Source organism: Camelus ferus, chromosome 29 (assembly GCF_009834535.1).
Source record: "Camelus ferus isolate YT-003-E chromosome 29, BCGSAC_Cfer_1.0, whole genome shotgun sequence".
Taxonomy (NCBI): domain Eukaryota; kingdom Metazoa; phylum Chordata; class Mammalia; order Artiodactyla; family Camelidae; genus Camelus; species Camelus ferus.
The window spans coordinates 24,070,132-24,091,192 of record NC_045724.1 but is presented as its reverse complement, the minus strand read 5'-3'; the positions used below and the strand labels follow the sequence as shown (position 1 = coordinate 24,091,192).

The 21,061-nt window shown below is 45.3% G+C and overlaps 1 protein-coding gene across 3 annotated transcripts in view; it reads left to right on the top strand.

Moving 5' to 3' along the window:
* FAM110B (family with sequence similarity 110 member B) overlaps positions 1 to 21,061 on the top strand; it is a 116,407-nt gene that overhangs the window by 2,971 nt on the left and 92,375 nt on the right. The window contains exon 2 of one of the 3 annotated variants that reach the window (XM_032469895.1): positions 7,129 to 7,239. The exons of the other annotated variants lie outside the window; for them this stretch is intronic. The gene's annotated coding sequence lies outside the window, so the exon portion shown is untranslated. The remainder of the gene's footprint in view (positions 1 to 7,128; positions 7,240 to 21,061) is intronic. 3 annotated transcript variants of the gene reach the window in all.

The following is a 21,061-nucleotide window of genomic DNA, read 5'->3' as shown; positions in this document are numbered from 1 at the left end:
ATGCTGACTCCCGGTGTGATGCAGTGAGAATTGAGATTCAGGATGAAGGCTCTGAAGCTCTGCAGGGCCATGACTCATCTACAAAAAAATATATTCATCCTATAGTGTCGCACCAAGGATAGGAAGGGGGAGGTGCGCTCGGAGTGAGGGCTTTCTGGATTGTGCTCTGAGGTGTCTCTGCAGGCCGGCTCTGGAACTGGCCCAGTCCCAGGGCGGTGCCGGTCCAGTCTCCTAGCTCCCCCAGCACAGGGCTCGGGCTGTTATCTCTGTGCTGCAGTGAGGCAGGGTGACTCAGCCAAGTCACAGATCTCTTCAGTAGCAAAGCTGCGATCTTCACCCAGGTATGTGGGTGCCCTGGAGCGCCTGGGTCTTCCTGCCCCATCACCGTGGCATGAGAACCCCTGTTTTGTGCATTCGCAAAGCATTCACGACATTCTTTTTGGGTCCGATCCCCACAAATCTCTTCTTCGGAACTCAGTGACATGTTTTGAATGGCCTGAGTAGCATTTGGGCATTAAAGGGCTCCAGATGGGAGAAATTAAACTGTTTTTAATTTTCAGAGGAGACCTCCTAAGATTTCACAACACCTTGTTAAAAGTTGCTTATTTTCAGAGGGTTGAGGATAACAATGACAGGACTAAGTCAAGGTCAATGCAAATGGCTTAGATTATGAAGTCATCATGTCTGGTCTGTTTTTGGCTTTGTGGCCCAGGTGATCTGGCGAAAGTCCCAGCTCCCCTGTCCCCTCAGTGACTTACTTTCCTTTGGGTGGAGGGAGGTTTATTCATTTTAATGACTGAAATGCAGCAGAGGGGACGTTGATGGTTAATGGAACATTGGATCAAATCCCCGTTCCATGTATTCATTATTCTGTTTTGTTTTTTAATTTTTAAACTTTAACAGTTTAGCCAGAGCCTAATTTAATTTTTTAATGGTGGTCTTCTTTGGTATTGAAAACATTATAGAAATATACAAAAGCAATGCTTGAGAATGGCTCAGAAGAGAACACAGACTACGCCCAAAGTGTTTATCAAAGAAGCTAAACGTAGCATTGATTGTGAATTTTGACCGGATAAGTTATGGGAAGATTTGCATGGAAGATTTTGGAGAATAGTAGTTAGCAGTTTAGTTTTTCATTGTTCATGGATGTCATGATTTAAACAATTAATTACAAGCAATTAGATATGGGCAAGGAAATGTGTTGCAGAATACATTTCATCCTGTTTTTAAACTTGGTTTTGTTCCTGCGTGATCTTTTGTGACACAAAATTAATGAACTTAAATCATGCATATTCATTCCTCTCCTGACATGTTAGGTTCCCTCCTACTTGTGAGAAGGGCCTGCATGTGATTTTTACATTTTTAATTTTTTGCAGTTTGAGTCGCATAAAGAGAATCACATAATAGCACAGGAGTTAAAGGCATGAGTCTTGTTTTATTATTTTTTTTTTAAGGAAATGTTAGTCGGTGAAACAAATTACTTCCTTTTCCCAGTATGATTAAACAATTCTAAACTGAAACTGGCGCTAAAGATGAGTTTTTAAAATTGTAAACACTTTAGAGAGAAGTTCAAAGGTGAATACTCAGCCAAAGGAAACAATATGTCATTTGGCAGACAGGTTCCTAGAAGAATTATAAGAATTCTGTGCTGTTTTATACATCAGAGCAAGATCAGTGTGTTTTGAAATTGTCCAGCTCCAGATAGGGCTTTTAAAAATACAATTCAGAAGCATATGGGAAATTTTGGACTAGTTCTGTTGTGATGCAAAGAATTTTTTTCCTCAGAGCTGCACTAGAAGTTTGTTTCATCTTTTTGTCTTTTTCAGGAAGCATCACTGCTATCCTTCAAAATGGTCATTCTTGGCAGCAATTTTTTTTTGTCTTGTTGACTGGAATGTCATGAAAAGAAAATGATTTTGTGAAATAATGCAGTTTTGTAATTTCTTCAGTTATGATTGTTATATTAAACAGATATTTATAGAGGATCCACTGCATGCCAGGTGCTGGGACCAGGCAGTGCCTTCCCTGCCATCCCTGGGCACTGCCTAGTCCCAGCACCTGGCATGCAGTGGCTCTTTAAGTGGCTCTTTAAGGCTTTCCAGTGTGAAGTGGGGCAAAATAAACCAAAGTGGAAAGCTGCTTTGAAGCAGTAATAATTGCAGTCAGGAATGAGAGCGGCACTCTTACCTGGGCTGGGTGGTCTGGGCGGGCCTCACAGAGGATGCTTCAGCTGAGACAAGTGAAAAAGAAAGTCAACCTATGGAAGGTTTCCGAGCAGAGAGGATGGATGGCCTGTGCAAAGGCTCTGTGGCCTTTGCAGGAAATAGGAGACAGCAGCAAAGGAACCAGCTCAGCAAGGCCTTCCCTGTAGGTCCTGGAGGGTGTGTCTGTTTATTATAAATGTAGTGGGAGCTGCCGGAGGGTGTGACACAGGCGGGTCAGGCCCTCCTTTGCAGATTTGGCCGCTCACTCTGCCTGCCTTGAGGAGAATGATTCAGGAGGAGTGGAGCGAGGAGCTGGTTAGAAAGCTGTTGTGGTGACCAGTGCCGGTTGTTGGCGGGAAATCAATGTTTGCAGGATGCCGAATTTCTGCTAAGCTGACACACCAGTGATCTGAAGATTCATCATTATCGCCTGTGCCACTAAGAATGAAAGCAAACTGCCCGCTCAGCTAGGACACACCACCCTTGGTGACAAGGATCCTGATTTCAGGTATTAACACGGGAAAATAGATGTGCCTTAGAGTTGGTGAAATACGATATTTTCTGGAGCTCAAGCTGAGCGGGCTTGCCAATTTGTATTTCATTTCTGTTTGTATCTGAACAATACAAGTTGAATTCTGTGACTTGGAAGGACCTGGGGCCTTGTGTAGGGGAATCGCCTGCCCCTGGATTGGAAGCTGGTATAGAAGACTGGTCCTGCGTAAGTAGTCTTTCTGAGGCTTAAAAATCCACGTGAGAAGGCATCTGCAGAGGCTCTCGCTCCAGGTGCACCACAAACTGTTGCTGCCATAGATCAAGGAAACTGGGACAGCCCAGGTTTGTTCCAGGGGAGTCACAAACACCATCTGCTGGATCAGAATGGGTGTCAGTCCCTCGGGAGTTCCAAGCTTTGTTTCTCTCTGTGTCACCACTGGGAGCAGGACAGGATGAGGCCTGGGGCAGAGCCATGGGGACTCCAGGCCAAATGCTTAGTTAGAGGCCAGCAAATAGGTAAGCTGGTTACCGAGGGACAGGGAGAGTACAGGTTTTCTAGTTGAGCCTGTCTGGGTGCAAAGATCAGGCTCTGCAGGAGCTGAGCAAGTTACCCAGGCTTCCGGAACCTCAGTTTCCAGGTCTGTAAAGTGGGGATAATTGCATTACCTATTTCATAGGATGACTGTGAGGTTTTAGGAGGATGGTGCTTGCAGAATGCCAGGCCCTCTGGAGGCTGGTTGCTGTTAGGTGGTCTTGTCTCGTGGATTTTATTCGGCCTTCCGTGCATTCTGTATATTCTCATCACAAGGGTCACATGCAGAAACTCACTTTTTCAGAGACTCACTCTGACCTCTGAAGCTAAGGTCGCCCACCTTCAGCCACAGTCTGTCCTGAAGTCCTATTTTATTTTACTCACAGCCCTCATTCCTAAGGGAAATTGTATCCTTTGTTTATGTGTTGTTATAAGTCACTGTCGTGTGGGCTGCTGTATCCGCAGGGCCCAGAAGGGTGCCAGGCCACATGGCAGGGCTTACCACGTATATACTGAACGTACTGTGTGCACGACACTGCTGACGACGAGGTCCCCCAGGGGACCCTGAAGGCACAACACAAAGGCCTGTCCTCAGCAGGGTTCTCTCCACTGTGTTTTTTGTGCTCCAATATAATGGGCTTTTAGTCAAGGAGTATGACCCGTAGTCCAGCGATCATGCCCGCAGTTGGCCTTGAGAGAACCCAGGAAAATAAATGTGTCTTAGAGTCAGGGGTCAGGGTTTGGCAGAGAGGGAGCATTTCTACCTGGAAACATGGGTTTCTCGGGGTAGTGGGACATGCTTGTCGTTTTGCCTGGCGTTTCAGAGAGGGTCACCTGCTTTGTCTTCCAGTGAATGTCCCCAGAGGCTTGCTTACCTATTGCCTGAGATGCCAGCTCACAGGCACCCGCCTCTTGTAAACCACAAAGGCGAGTGTGGTGGGGAAGTGCACCGGCTGTTAAAGGGGCCGGTGCTTGACTCGGTGCTCTGGCCACCCGGGAAGCCAGCACAGAAGTTGCGGAAGGAGCCGGCATCCCAGGGACCTGCCCAGCCAGCAGTCTGGACTGTGGGTGATTCGCCAGGTTTCTAAGTCATATTTTGTTACTAATGATGCCGCATCCCATTATAACGACTTTTGTTGGTGCACTGATTTGGATGCTATTTGTGTTTTTCAAAAGGAAATCGTACCCATTTTAGGAATAAGAACATTTATATATTCTTCTCCAGGCTTTTAATCTTTTCCAGTGCTTGCTTGTTGACAACAGTCTTTGGGTAAAGTTTAGTGAACAAACTATAAAGACAGATTTTCAAATCCTTGCGCAGACGCTCCACAATCCTAGATGTGTGTGTGTATTTATTCACACACTTGCAGGCTGTTCACCGTCTTCCCTTCCCTGGCTACCGGGGGACCACTGTGCTCAGTGGTGGTCAGAAATGGACAGTTGGAAACTGGGAACTCACCGGGAAATACCGGTGAACCTGGACAGCACTACTGTGTTTTGACTGCATGATTAGAACAGGGTGAATTAAGAGGTTTCTTGTACACTTGACTGTGAGTTGGGGATTTTTAAATCCTTTTAATCTATCCTTGTCCTGTGCTCATTCAAATGATCACTGATTGGAATGTTGTGATTTTTAAGAATCAGATGTTTTTCTTCCCAGTAAATTTTGTTCTTGTTTAGTGACCATGAAGGAAGAAGAGAAATCATTGTGTGGGTTTGGAACTTGACGAGTCCCTGCTTCTGCAGGCTTTGTGTTAACCTGCAGCAAGGCTCGGGTGTGTAGCCATAAGCCTTCTTACAGTGTTTTGGTCAAAGTGGCCACCATCTTTCAGGGGACAGACTGTCCAGTAACTTAGTTCTTTAATTTAATGGAGTGTTTTTTTTTCTAATTCTTGTTAGTGAATTTATATTTACAGCTCTTAAAAGGGGAGAGTGTTAGAGTCGTATACATGTGTATTTTGTGGGAAGTCGAAATATTCTGTTAGGTCGTGCTAGAGGGGACTTGTGGTCTACCTGTGTTGTTTGGAAATAGGTTGGAAGTGACTTTTCTGTACAAGTGATGGGAGCCCCACACATGTCATGTAGCTGGGGGGGTGTGTACGTGGATGTGTGTATGAGAACTCCACTTCTCCAGCTGTAACCCCGGTGTTCAGTGCGAGCTTCGCAGGCGCTGCGTTTTCCCCGTTAGAAGCAGCCCTGCCCTCACCCCGTGGTGACGTGCTCCAGCTCGTGTGTCCTGTGCTTCTCGGATTTCCCCTGCAGGTATTTTTTCTTTCAGAATTCCTAGCACAGGACCGAACTTTTTTGGTTGTTAATCCCCAGTTGCTCTTTCCATGTGCCTTGTCCAGAGTCATTTCAGTGTGAAGCCTTCAGCTGTTGAAAAGCTGTTTCCTTTCTTTGGGTCTTTCCCAAAAGGTGTTTAGGTGGGGTTGAGTTAATGGTAGAGAGGCCCCATTGCACGGCCTTTTAATTCAGCATCGCAAGGTGTTCTCAGATTCTTCATACGTTTCATGTCTGAAATGCTTAAGGGTCTTCATTTTAACTTGGATTTTCCATTTACCAGATAGTGTTTATTTTTCACTACACCTCGTGGTAGGGTTCTCCAGAGAAACAGAACCAATGGGACCTCTGTCTCCATCTCCGTCTCGAGGAAAGTTATTTTAAGGAGTTGGCTCATGTTGTTAAGGAGGCTGGGGGGCCCCACGACCTGTCGTCTGCACGCTGGAGGCCCAGGAGGGACGATGTGGCGGGTCAGCCCCAGTGTGGGGCAGGAGGGAACCTGCGTCTCAGCTCGCCCATCCGGCAGAGGTCCGACTCTCCCTCTCGCACTTTTTTTGCTGTGTTCAGGCCCCTCACAGACTGGACGAGGCTGCTCACACTGCGAGGGCCATCCGCTTTCCTCTGTCCACTAATTCAGATGTTCATCTCAGCCAGAAACATCCTGCAGACACACCCAGATCCATGTTTAACCCACTATCTGGGCACCTCCAGTCCTGGTCAAGTTGATACAGAAAATAGACCGCACACCCATGTAGTAGAATCAAAGCATTTCAGGAACTGGGTAACACATTTGAAAACGTGTTGTCAAAGTACCGTTTCCCAAGCCTGTGTGAATGAGCTGAGCCTCGCAGTGTTAAGACCGGCTACCCGCCCCTTCCCGCTCCTCCAGGAAGGCGCTGCCCTGCCGGACCGGGCTGGCACGGTGCACCTGGGCCTTCCGGAGCAGCGCCTCCCCACTGAGCCGGCTGACCTGTGGTTTACTGGTGCGCTCTTGGTTTGTGCCTGCTCCTGCACCTGCTGTTCCCTCTGCCCTGCTTCCTGGGATCCTGGTCACCCTGAAAGGCTTCTGCCATCCCTCCTTCCTATTTCCTTGACTGTGTGTGGTCTAAATTAAGAAAGCAGAAGAAACAATCACCTCTTTTGTGATGCTCAAGTAACTTGAATGCAAAGGCATAAAAGTTTATCTCTGCCTTATCACTACTGCAAGCCCTGATAGAGCGCCGTGAATTGTATTCAAGCCAGCAGCTTCATGTGAATGAATATCTGCTTCAGTCTTGACCCATGCTGCTACTCGGAGAGCAGCCTGCATCTCAGGATTGAGGCGAGTGGCCTCTCAGGTGCTGAAGGAGTTTGTAGATGAGATCAAGCTATCGCTATTGATAATATCCTGAGAGATCGTAGGGAAGACAAGAGGTGCCAAGTATCAAAAAAAAAATATATATATAGATAGATAGATAGATAGATATCTATATATATCTCCGTGTAACTGAATCACTTTGCTGCACACCTGAAACTAACACAACATTGTAAATTATACTTCAATAAAAATAAATATAAAATTAAAACAACAGCAAAATAAAAAAAAAAAAAGGAAAAAACAAGTGCTCTGATTTTTTTCAGAAAATGCCAAGAGATCCTGGACCTTCGCTGTCCAGTATGCTGGCCACTGGTCACATCTGGCCACTGGTCACTGAGCACTGGATATGTGGCTGCCCTGAACTGTGAGATCCTGTGAGTGTAAAATACCAGATTTTGAAGATTTTCTTGAAAAAAGAGTATAAATAGCTCACTAATAATTTTTTATATTACATGTTGAGATGATAGTATCTTGGACTGACTGGGTTAAGTAAAGTATATTATCAAAGTTGATTTCACCTGCTTCTTCTGATTTTTAATATAGCTACAGGAACATTTAAAATAGCACGCGTAGTTCGCATTTGTGGCTTGCATTCGATTTCCCTGGGAGGACGCTGTTTTAGATTCTACAATTCATTGCTGTTACTTCATATCCTTGGCAGGATTTTAAAACATAGTGTTAAGCAGATGGCTGTGCACTTGTAGAAAAGGAAGTAGTAATAACTAAAAGCAAGAATAGTTTCACTAAGAACAAAGCATGCCAAGCTAACTGCATTTTTTTTTTGGTTAGAAGATCAGAACAATTATGTAGATTCATGCTGGAAACGTCTCCCCTGATGAGCTTGAGGACAGCTTAGGGAATGCAGAGTTGTGGTTGATGGCGTGGTCGTGTCTGTGGTGTGTCTGTGTCTGTAGCTCGTTGAACTCAGTTCCCAGAATATCTTATATTGATTGCTGTGTCAGGAACAGGCTGGGGGATGCTCTCAGGCTTCCCATAGAGCTTGTTTCATTTTAGTGATATGAGGGAACATAAACTAAGGTTATCTGTGAAGAGGTCAAGTCTGATCAGGTCCTGGTGGTCTGAGGAAGGTCGCCCACACCAGCCGTGGTCCGGAGCACAACCACTGAGCGCGTGTATGGAGGGCGTGTGTGCTCAGGCTCTGTGCTGGGTGCTGGGAGTAAGGACTAATGATATATTGTCCCTAACCTCTAGAGTGGCCTTCAGACTGTTGTTTTCAAAGAACATTCTGGCTAGGTACCACTGGGTACCTCGTGGCTGCCTCCATAGACAAGTGGAGGATTCTGCATAATGGTCAGGGCTTTTGAACTGCAGTTGAAAGTTAGGAACTGTCTGAGCTCTTAACAATCTAAGAGGCATGTTGTGGAAAATTCTTTCTAGAGCTGATTTATGTAACCCATCCACTGCTTTGGGTCCCTCAACTTTGATCTTCCAAGTGTCTGGTAAATGGCTGTTGGCAACATTTTGGGGGCAAGGAGTGATCTTAGACCCTCCTGGAATCACCTTCCTGACCAAGCAGCTCTCTCGACCGCCCTCCTCTCCACGGTGGGGGAAGGACGTTCCAGAAGCGGCCGCACCACATCTCCCCCTGTGTTTTGGTGGAGACGTCAGTACGTCTTGCATTGTCATCGCCCAGTGTGCTCGACATTTTACACGCTTAAAACCTTGTCAGAAACATGCGAGGCAAATAATTTGATTATAAACAATACATTTTAAGCAAATTGAAGCTCAGCTGTAGCAACTTAGAAGGAAATTGTGGCCAGTTTCTTCTCTATCTTGACCTCTGTTTCTAGGCTTTAATTTTCTCCAAGTCTTGAAATTTTAATTTTCTGTTTTTCTCTGGTTTTATTTTATTTTTTCTTGAAGGTATCTCACATCTTTTTGTGAAAGAAAGCAAGGTTTAAAGTAAAACTAGAGGCCTTCTTAATGTAACTTTTGGCCTGTAAGTTGCTTGTTTAAACTCTTTACATTAGGAAGGTAGGCGTTGTATGTTTGACCTTGTTGAAGTTTTCATATTAAATATTTAGCTTAGCGGTGGGCACCTTTTTCAGTTTTTTATTTATGTATTTTTTGTAGATGAGAAACAATACTTAGAGGTTACTTTTTTCTATTCAAAATTAGAAATTGTCTTCATTCTGTTTATCTAAATGTAATCAATTTAATAGTATTTATATTAATTTTTATTGAAATAAGAAAAAGCATTCCAAGAATGTAAATTTCATATACTCTAAAACAAACAAAAAAGAGCTAAGCTGTCTGAAAATAAGGAAGAGCATTAATTCAGCTAAAAAAAAAATTAAAATTCCCAAGAAAATATTATTTCATAAAAAAAAAATGGCAAGTCTTATTAAGTCCTGTGTGGAGGGGGGAGGGTTTCTTAGAACTTAATCATCTCTTGAGTAGTCTCTGGGCCATGAACAGGGTGCTCTCTGGGCATGTTTGGGTGGTCGCGGTACCTGGCTGGCAGAGCTCTGGGCTCCTGTGCTGGCGAGGGAGCTGGAAGTCACCTGGGTGATCCTCTGTCTTTCTCAGAGCAAACTTCAGGGTTGGTGTTACTACAGTTCCACCTAACGTGGTGCTGAGAGCTGAGATGTGGCGAGTGGAAGAGCTGGTCTAGTGTCTGTGCACAGTGAACCAGAGCCCTGACCTTGGCTGTGGGCAGGAAGAGAGGCTCCCACTCTGCTCCCCCGCGCCAGCCTGACCCTCCCTTTCCCGGCGTCAGCGTCTCACCACGCCCACCCGAGCTGGCAGGATGGAGTTAGCATTCCCACGTTGTCTTGCCTGGCTGGTGCCTCCCTGCCTGGGGCTGCTCCCAGAGGCCTTGGGGTTCACTCTACCCTCGGATGTGCCTTCTGCCAAGCCCACCTTCCCCAGGCCTAGAGGGGTTGTTGGCAGGATGGGAAGGAGGGGTCCAGAGGGGCTGGACTGTGGGCTCTGTCCCCACTGAGGCCAAGATCGTTTCCATCCAGACACACATCAGCTTCACCTATAACCTAGTGTGGCTGTTGTCATTTCTAGCACCATCTTTTTTCCTCCTCATTTTGGGTTTATTCCATCTTGCTCACTCTGAGTCTGCTCCACGGTAGATTTAACAGAGTCTATTCAGGGCACTCTCTCAGGGGCACAGTGCTGGAAACCAAGGTCACGTCTCTCTTTAACACCAAAATAAACTGATAAATGCTTGTAAGTAGAGTGGGAGGGGAGCCAGGGAGCCGGCCTCCAGTTCTGGAGCGTTGGTTCCCGTACTGGACCGCGTGTCTCCCGGGAACAGGGATTTTCTGTGCATTAAGCTCCCGGCCCCACCGTGCGCAGGCTTTTGCCTTCTGCTCTCTCTGCCTTGGCAGAGGGCCAAGCAGAATAGGGCCTCGCAGGGTGAACTTGGCATAACAGGTGTCAGTTCTTCCTCGAAAGGCCCTTCAAGAAGACAGAGGCCAGCGGTCCCCACTGTCGGCCGGTCAGAGCGCCTGGGGTTGTGCCGCGTCCGAGTGGGAACTGGGGCGTCTGTAGAGGTCACCTCTGGTGTGACGGTGATGCACAGGTGGCTCCTGGGGATCTTGTTCTGGGCCAGTGACTCACAGACTCTAGCAACTAGACTCACCTGGAGGGTTAAACACAAACTGCGGGGCTGTTCCCAGAGATTCTGATTCAGTGAGTCCTGGAGGGCCTGAGAATTTGCATTTTTAAGGCATTCCCTGGTGATGTTGAACCGCTGAACAGAGTGAAGTCCTAAAAGTCACCTTCTAGAGGTGCGTGGTGCTTGATTTGAGAGCCTCCAGGCACCAGAAAACTTTGCAGGATCCTGAGCGGGAGGGAGGGAGGGAGGGTGACTGAAGGTGGATGTCTTGTAGGGAAGATGCTGGGAAGACAGAGGGGTTAACACGCTCTCCCGGAGGAGACCACCTGTGGTGTCACAGGCTTTGACTTTCTCTCCAAGAACCTGGAACGAAGTGGATAATTTTTAATATAGCACTTCTGCTGAACGAGCTGCAGGCTCGTATGGTTTTCTCTGCCTGTTTTCTATTTGTACTTAAGTCCCCGTGCGTTTTCGTATATAGAATATCAGTTCAGTTATGACTTGCTTTCTGGGGCACCATTTAATTAAACATTTTAAGACATTTAGAAGTAAAACTGTCACCTTCAGATTTTATTTTAAAATTAAAAAAATTAATGGAAATCTGTTCTTGGAGCATACTCAGTTTTTATAAAATATTTTGAAATGCAGTGAGTATGAGATATCTTTGTTTATTTTGGGGGGAGTAATTAAGTTTATTTATTTATTTAAATGGAGGTGCTGGGGATTGATCCCAGGACGTCGTGCTTGCTAGGCAGGCACTCTACCACTGAGCTATACCCTCCCCCCCACCCCGAGATATCTTTGTTTATTGACTTGAAGACTTTGGGCCATGAGAACGTACTTATTTCCTTAGATTTAAAAATGTTTACAAAATAATATCCTTTTCTTGGGAATTTCAATTTTTTCAGCTGAGTTAATGACCTTCCTTATATCCGGATAGCTTGTCTCTTTTTTGTTTTAGAGTACATACAATTTATGTTCTTGGAACTCTTTTTCTTATTTCAATAAAAATTACTATAGAGATACTATTAAATTGATTAAATTTAAATGAAATGAGTGAAGAGAACTTCTAAATTTAGTCTTAGGTCCTTAAGTTAGATTGCCCCCACCGGTGAGCAGAAACGTATATATTTTTTTAAGTTATGAGGTTTTAAAGTGACATCTAGTGAAATGTGTATTCTATAATTAAAATAAGTGCTATTTGGAAACAAATCTAACTCACAGAAAATGGAACTATTTCTTATTGTATCATTCAGCTCATTTTATTTTTATGGCTTAATTATATAGTTGACCCACTTTATCTGAATAGAAACTAGGCTACCTTTTAAACCATTTTAGAATCCGAGAGGTCTGGTGTCTCTTTGGTGAGTGTGGCCGCAGGGAATTAGAACATGCATTCTTTATGCCCCTTTGATGATGGTTTTATCTGTGAAATAGACACTGAGATAAATGGCTACACTGGACAAAAAGAAAGCCAAGGGTTGAAGTAAAATCTGTATTATCCATTGTTATATAACAAGTGACGCCAAAACTTAGTGTCCCCCGAATGATAAAGGCCTCTCATCCTCACATTTCTGGGCGGTGGGGTTCAGGTGTCTCAGGAGGCTGTGGTCCAGGGGTTGCTGGAGGCAGGGTGGGGCCTGGAGGAGCTGCATCCGGGGGTCCCAGCTCCATGGCAGAGGGGTGGGTGCAGCTGTCAGTGGGTGGGAAGAAGGGGCTCGGTCCCTCCTCACCTGGGGCCTTTCCTGGCGCTCTTTGAACTGTTTGGGTTAGAGGTCAACTTCTTGGCTAGGGAAGCACCAGAAGGGTGACCTTTCATGGTGTCCTCGGCTGGCTCGCTCCCCAACTCCACATACTCAGCAAGTTCGCCCTGAGGTGCTTCCTTGCACCAGAAAATGCCAGGTTTCATGTCCTGTGCCCCCCAGAAGATGATGCTGTGGGCAGAGTGAGCTCAGCCTGAAAGGTGCCGAGGGTGCACACCCAGGGAGGCTTTCCTGGAGGTCCGATCTGAGCCCAGTCAGACCTACCTTGCTCTTAAGGAAAGGTGGGTGCTCGGTAGGTGATGTGATTGGCTGGTGGTGGGGAGTCAGGGGTGAAATTCAGAGGGAGATTCTAGCCAGATGGGTAGGACCAGGTCAAGGGACTGAGGCAGGAAACTGCAGGGCAGGTCTGGGGCACCTCTGGCAGTTTAGATTTGCTTTGTAAAGTGAAATGCTTGAGCTGGGGAAAGAGTCGGGGAATGGAGAGACCTGGCATGGCAGATCCAGAGTTTGGACTTCATGCTGTGAGCATGTGGTGCATGAGTCTCTTCTCATCCATTCCTTCGGTGGAGCCCAGAGCAGCTACCAGGTTTAAGGCTTTATTCTGCTCCCCTTACGCCTGCGAGGTGGGGATGTCTCCATCTTGCAGAGGAGAGGCAGTGAGGGAGACACTGACTGCACAAGGTCATGCGGCTGGTGAATGCAGGGCTGAGCATCAATGTGAAAACTTAACCGGAAGAGTTACATGCAGACTGCTTTCTTTTTGTTTATTTTTTTGGAATTGTTAGCAATTTATTGTTTGTTTGTTTTTATTGAAATATAGTCAGTTACAATGTGTCAGTTTCTAGCGTACAGCATAATGTCCCAGGAGACTGGTTTTTCATAAGACTCACCTGAAACACATGTTGAGTCATAGTCTGAGTTATACTTTTAACTAGTTTGAGTTCACCTAATCTGCCTTTTTTTTTTTTTTTAATTAAATCTTTGCCAGTGCTTGAGCTCGGAGAGGGTTGGACAACAGCTTTAGATACTTTTGACTTGCCAGTGAACTGAGAGATGGAAACATCACGGAAATGTTTGAACTGATTTCTCTCGGTTTTCAAAACTTCCTGCTGTCACTTGCTCAGGTAGTTCTGGGGGCTGAGGTAGGTCGGAAGACTTACTCGGAAAGGTAATTTGCTTTTGCATGTGTCGTTCTTCCGGATTCCAGTCTGTTCTGCCAGCTGGCACTGTCAGGCTGGTCGGGGCCTCTGGTCCCTGCCGGCTCTCTCTGTGGTTTCTCCTCCCCTGAGCCGGGCTAGCAGGGCACGGGTACGGAACCTCCGTGGGCATTCAGCCCACCTGTGAAGCGCTTTTTTCTTGTTCAGATTAGGGTCATCGAGCCTTCTCTGTGTTTGTTACTCTTCCCTAGATGCACAGGAAATTACGTTTTTATTTTGTCCAGGTGAAGTTTCTTGTTACCATGATATCCAAGGCCTTCCGTATGCTCTGTATCCCAGTTGGAAGCAGAAGTCTCACCTGCATCTTTGTAATAAGTGCCTAGAAGTAGGAAGTCTATCGGTGAGTTGCCACGCCCTCTGGATTCTGAATGGGTTCTACCAATGGGAAACACTGACAGATGATCAGCGTCCAGTTGACTGTACCGAGTGGCATTCCTCTAATTATTCCTTTTCCCAAGACTAAAAATCCATGATATCTGTGCTGTTCTAATGCGCCACCACTGGTTACTGCTTCCTGGTAACAGAACAGGATATCTGAAAGGGAATAAAACATAAAACCAAGCGTTGTTCTCTAGGACTTACCCTAAGACAAACTCCTTTTCAGGTATGAAATTGCAGTTCAGGAAACAGGAGGAGGTAAAGATACAGGTGCAAAGTGCATCGCGGCTGCCGTGGCCTGTCTGCGTGGCTCCCCCAACTGGGTGGTTTGCACGGCAGACATGTATTTCTCACTGTCCTGGAGATCAGGAAGTCAAGGTCGAGGTGCAGGCGGAATGTATCGTGAGGGCTGGCTTCCTGGTTCGTAGACAACAATCTTGTCCCTAGTTGGCAGAAGGGGTGGGGAAGCTCTCTGGGGTCTCTTTTGTAAGGACACTAATCCCATTCCTAAGGGCTGCATCCTCATGACCTAATCACATCCCAGTACCAATCACAGTGGGGTTTAGGGTTTCAACATATTAATTCTGGGGGACCACAAACATTCAGTCCATTGCAATAACACCACTACTGCTAATGGTGGAAAGGTAATTGATGATTTACTATATTTTTATATTTCAGATTCAAGCGGATAGTGTTAAATGTATTGTCATTTAATTCAGAACAACCCTGAGTAGAACTGAGACTCAAATTTGGGATTGTTTGACTGTAGAACGTACACATTTTACCACTAAGCTATAAATACTACCTGTGTAACACTTTTTTGGGATGATTAATCAATTAATTTTTTTATGTTTTAGATGGTCCTATCAATCAGCTTTTGATCAACCAGTAGTATTTTATTCAACACCTACTTTATTAAGGACAGTGATTTAAGCACGGGACACGATGGACATGAAATAATTCAAAGACTGTGTTTGTGAAACATACAGTTTAGTTGGAAAAATAAGGCTTACATAAAACAGCCAAACAGCCACAAAATGCTACCAAAGATCATATAATAAATGCTCTATTTTATGGAGCAAGCCGTCTTTCTTATCATGCAATTTTTTGTTACTGCTCAGATCACAGAACTGCCTGAAATGTAATGGAGCCATTAATTTGATGTTTCCTCAAAGTGTCCATCTTTCTCTGCCAGTCATTTATGTTGACATCCATTTCCCCGAAGCCCTAAAGACAGCCCCTGGCAGACATCAAATACGAAAGTTCAGTCCTCGGGGGAACCTTACCCTGACTTACTTTACAGACGCGCCAGTAGCCTGGGTCACACCTCCTCTTGCTGTCAGGCCGGACCGGGAGACAGCGTGGGAGGCTTCTGGGGTGCCCGGGGAGGAGGGGGCTGAGAGCAGCCTCCTGTGGTGCTGTTGACCCCGGACCTTCTGGATGAGGCTGCGCGCGCAGCCAGACCCCTGCTGTCACAAACAGGGTGATTTATGGTTTCCCCTCCATGCACAAGGCTTCACGGGTGAGAAGCACCTGGCTCTGCATCTGTAGGAGTGACATGGGGAGTGAGACGTGCCCAGAAGACACGTGTTCCCCGTGGATGAGCCTGGAGGACATGTTGCCGAGGGGAGTAAGCCTGTCACAAAAGGACAGGTACCGAACCCCCCAGTTACGGGAGGGACTGCGAGCAGTCAGAGGAACAGGGACCGGGAGTGGAGTGGTGCGTGCGGGGCTTGGAGGGGAGGGGAAGAGGAAGGGAATGCTTAATGGGTGCAGAATTTCAGTTCTGTGAGATGAGGAGTTCTGGAGATGGCTGGTGGTGATGGCGGTACAGCAGTGTCGGTGCACTTAATGCCACTGAACTGGGCACTTGCAAATGGTTACGATGGTAAATTTTGTATGTATTTTACCATGATTAAAAAAGTGAAATAATATAAAATATGATGCCTCCAGAAAGCCTGGGTTGAAGTGTTAATAAAAAACTGCCCAACAGATTGTGTTCCATTTGATTAACATCGCGCTTAGTTTTTGTGGGTCAGCAGAAGATCCCAGTGTTGACGTCAGCACTGTTCTCCACTTGCTTATTAATAAGATGAATAGCTTTTTTTTTTTAGAGAAAGCTAAAAGTAGAGATTCTTTGGCCTGAAATCATTGCCACCTGCTCTGGAAAGCACTTGAAGGGGACTCCAGTTACACTTCTCGCCTCGACAGGAGAGCCCCAAACCTCAGGGCTTTGAGACAGAGATCCAGTCTCGTGAGGACCAGAAAACTAACGTGGGAAAGCCAGGCCCACGTGCTTGATGAGCGCAAGGCGTGGTGTCTTTCAAACAGCTTGAGGGAGATGGAGAACGCCTGTAGTCCAACACTGACTGTTATTGTGCAGACCAGTTTTTTTAAAGGGGGGGGAAAAAAAAGAGGAGACTTGAATCTCATCTACACTCTCTCCTATTTGGCATTTAGAGATGCCTGGGAGGCTGGAAAGTTGCCAGTTTGTAATCATAGCAGAAAACAGAGATTTGTTGACATAATTTCTTGGCATGATGTTTAGAGTTATTTCAGTACTATTACATAATTTCTATTTTTGTTTTTCAAGGGCCATGGTGACTTATTTAATAGATAGTCATTTAAAAATTATAATTTATAGAAGTAGAATTATCCTGTGACCCAGCAGTCCCACTGCTGGGTATACTCCCAAAAGAACTGAAAGCAGGGTCTCGAAGAGAGATTTGTACCCCTATGTTCATAGCAGCATTATTCACAATTGCAAACATGTGGAGGCAACTTAAGTGTACATCAGAGGATGAATGACTAACCAAAACATGGTCGATACACACAATGCAATAATATTTAGCCTTAAAAAGGAAAGAAGTTCTGACACATGCTACAACATGGATGAACCTTGAGGGCATCATGCTAAGTGAAGTAAGCCACTCACAAAAAGACGTACTGTATGATTCCACTAATATGAGCTACTTAGTCAGACTCATGGGGACAGGAAGAATGGTGGTTACCAGGGGCTGGCAGAGGAGGAGTCGGAGTTCATGTTTAATGGGTCTAGAGTTTCAGTTGTACAAGATAAACAGTGTTCTGGAAATGACGGTGGTGATGATTGTCCAGCCTTCTGGTGTGTGTAATACCACTGACCTGTACACTTCAAAGCAGTTAAGATGGTAAATTTTATGTTAAGTGTATTTTACCACAGTAGAAAAATTGAAAACTTCCTATGTTTTTTTTCTTGGAAGAAATATTTTTCACAATATAGGTTAGTAAGGAATTTTGCACATAAAAATTTGAGTAACTACAAAATACATGTTTTCTACAGTGGTTTCCGCTGGATAAAGAAATACAGTGATCTTGTTTTGCTAGTTTTTTTGAGGAACCATCGTATTGTTTTCCGTAGTGGCTGAACCAATTTACATTCCCGCCAACAGTGCACAAGGTTCCCTTTTCTCCACAGCCTCTCCAGCATTTGTTATTAGTGGTCTTTTGATGCTGGCCATTCTGACAGGTGCGAGGTGATACCTCATTGTGGTTTTGATTTGCACTTCCGTCATGCAATCATGAGTGATGCTGAGTGCCTTTTCATGGACCTGTTGGCCGTCTGTGTGACTTCTTTGGAAAAATGTCTATTCAGATCCTCTGCCTATTTTTTAATTGGGTTGCTTGTTATTTTGATATTGACTTGTATGAGCCGCTATGTGTTTTAGATATTAACCCCGATCAGACACAGCGTTTGCAAATATTATCTCCCGTTCAGTAAGTTGTCTTTTTGTTTTGTCAGTTGTTTCCTTTGCTGTGCAAAAGCTTTTAAATTTAATTAGGTCCCATTTGTTTACTTTTGCTTTTTGTTTTCCTTGCCCGAGGAGATAGAGCCAAAAAATATTGCTACAATTTATGGCAAAGAGTTTTCTTCCTGTGTTTTCTTCTAGGAGTTTTATGGTTTCCGGTCTTACATTTAATCCAATTTGAGTTTATTTTTGTAAATGATGTGAGAAGTACAATGACTTTGGAAGAACCGTGCTGACCAAAAAGAAAACATCTCTTAATATATTTTGGATTTAGGAAATCTCTAGTGCTGCACAAGTCTGAAACATTTTTAAGGAAGGAGGCTTCTTTATTCTTTTTTCCCAGAGAAGCATGTTAGTCCCACAGAATATGTCAAAACCGCCTTATTTATATTCATGTTCCTGCATCTAAGTAACAGTCCCACCCCCCTGCGGCTGGGATGTAGCCTGGGAACCACCATACACTCTGTTTGCTTTGTTATTTTACTAATCTATTCTCAATGAGATATTATTTCCAGCTACTGCCTCATGATCATTAAAACCCTGGAAAATGACAACGTTCATCACTGGATCAGTTAATAATGTGCTAGGTGTAAAAACGTGTATTTCTAGAATAAGCTGTGTGTCAGTGCCGTTTTGAAGAGTGTTAAAAATGAACATTTGAGACGTGCAACACTCTTTTAAAATGTATTATTTGGAACCAGGTGTCTTTATCCCTAAAAAAAAAAAAAAAAAAAAAATTGCAACACTGACGTTGTAGTCAGCATCTTACAGGTTTTTCCGTTATGACATTTTGAGAAATTTCTATCTTGGATCTACGTGGGTTTGCTAAGTGTTACTGTGTCTAGAGAATCAATGAGCAAAAGTGACGGGTTACATCTGAGTGAATTTAATGAGACTTTCCAGTGTGCTTTTTCTTTTTTTGTGAAGCCTAGAGAAATAGAGGGATCTGTTTCAACTCAGTCCAAATAAATTAATTCTTGGAGCACATAAACGGCCTCTTTTAAGGTGAATCCACAGCATGCGAGGGGTATGTCAGCGAGGTCTTTTTAGCTTGAACCTCAAGGAGATGTCCAGTTGTATAAATCTGCCTTTTTGGAAATAAAAGATAATTTCCTAGAATGTTTAGAAATCAATGACTCATAATCAGGTGACTCCCCTGTGCCTGTCATTTTGACACATTTTCACCGAAACACCCAGGTACATATTATTTGCTGGTGAAGATCTGGTGGGAAGAGATGGCTGAGCGACCAGCCCCCATTTAGTGAGTAAGCACCATGTCCTGAATCCTTTGTCACCTCCTTTGTGAGACGTTGACAGTTAATCTTCACAGTGACCTTTGAGGTAAGGGCTACAGTTCTCTCCATTCTCAGACCAGAAAATCTGGGCTTTCAGAGGTTTACTTACTCAAGATCACGTAGTTTGTGAAGGCAGGATTAAACCCAGCTGATAGACAAACACCCAAGAGCGTCCAGTAGGTAATCATTTTGGTTCCAGTTCTGTGTCCCGACATAAGGCTGCCTGGAATCCTTGGAGAGCTGTCAACTCTGTCTTCTGCAGCCTCAGGAAGATGGCATGTGCCCTGAGCTCACTCTCTACATAACCCACTGTGATGCATGCTGCTGGGTCTAAGATCCGACAGGACACCAGACCTGGGCCCTCTTGGAATCCCTGACTTGTTTAAAAATATCTACGGAGCGTCACATCCTGACATCCTAGGGTTTCAGTCTTGGGATTAAGATAACCAAGTGGAGGGCGTGGTTTATTGGGGAGGTACAGCTGTAACTAACCTTCCTCTCTGGGCTGAATGTGTTCCTGGAGACCGGTGAGGCGCCAGGGCATGAGGAGGAGGGACTGGTTAAAGCTTGGGGAGGTCAAGGGATCGTGTCTCAAAGGAGGGATTGTCCAAGCTGTGCGAACACCCAGTGGGCTGAAGCCCGCAGACACACATCAGGACACGTGGGGTCCCTCAGGCCGTGAGTGGCACCTGCAGTGTGAGGCCAGGAGGAAGGGTGGCCCCCAAGAGCATCATGCAGGGGTTCAGAATCGCTGGGGACCGTGCAGAAGGGGGAGGGGGCAGGAGATGCCCCTCCTTGAATTGATAGGATACCCGGGCTGCCAGCCTGAGTCAGGTCTGGCTTTGACCCTAAAGGGGATGGAGAGCCACTGAGAGTAGGTATAGGAGTCGGGGAATAGGAGGGCATGGTCATAATCCGATACAAAAATATAGATTTTGCTGCCACGCGGAAGACTGGCAGTCTGGGTGTCGGGAGACAGGTTGCAAGGTGATGGTACTGGTCCAGGTGGCGTGTTAGGATGAAACATTGGGAAGGGAGTGTGGCTGCATTTTCAGCTCAGTAAACTCGCTGCTGCCAGGTCTCCCTACCTCAGGAGGCCGTCTGTTCAGATCTGAGGTTGTTCGTTGCTGGCATGCTTTCATCACGAGCCGTATTTGCCCCTGTAACATCCACCACTCAGAGTGATGTCTCTTCCCCATAAGACGGTCAGCCCTCCATGCCCACTCCCAGGCACTTCCTCAGTTGATTTTAAATCTTTCTGGGTCCTCTTCCTAACTGTCTGTGCCTCAGTTTGTCAAGATCCGATGATACTCAACACTCTTAGCGGCCTGGATTGCCTTGCAGGTACCGGGTAATTCCAGGCTCATGTGTCTTCTGAGAGACGTAGCAGTGGGGAGGGGGAGGGAGGCTGGGGACTCCAGGGAAGATTCAGGCGCTAAGCTGGGCTTTAGAAGGAGGACTGTGATGAGTCCGTCCAGAGCAGAATAGAACATCACCCAGTGCCCCACACCGGTGGACCGATTCGGAGCAGCGTAGTGCTTGCGTGCATTTGTACTGAGTTCAATGCTTCTGTTAGTTCAGCCTGTAATTTCTCTAGTATTTTTGTGATAGTTGAGAGTCGAGTGAGAAACTCAAGCTCCTAGGTCTCTTCCTCATTAATTAGTTGATAACTTCCGCGGTGGATGCATTACTCCCACGTTGGGGGATGATGAACTTTGGAAGGTCAAAGGCTCTTTCTTACTTAGTCCTCGTCCCTTTTTCCGTCTGGTGTTGTGACCAACAAACACATGGTGGCATCTCAGGAAATAGTTATGGAATGAACACTATTTATTTATTTCCCTATATTTGATTTTAGAACTGGGAAATTATTCCATCTTCACACATTTGGAATCATGATTCTATTATGTAAAATTTTAGCCATTTTTAACCTCGAATTAGTGATAACTGTGGTAAGCCTGTCTTGTGTCTCTGTTTACATCATAGTTAAGCACGTGCAGTGGACTAGGAGAGAGCCTTGTGCGTGTTTAAGAAGTATTTCCCAGTTAATGTGTCGAAGGGTTTTAAAGGATGGCTTTGGAGTTGATTTGTAGCCTGGCCCACGTTTAAGTTCCCATACTTGTTAGTTTTTTTCCTGCATATTTCTTGGTAACTCTTTTCCCTTTT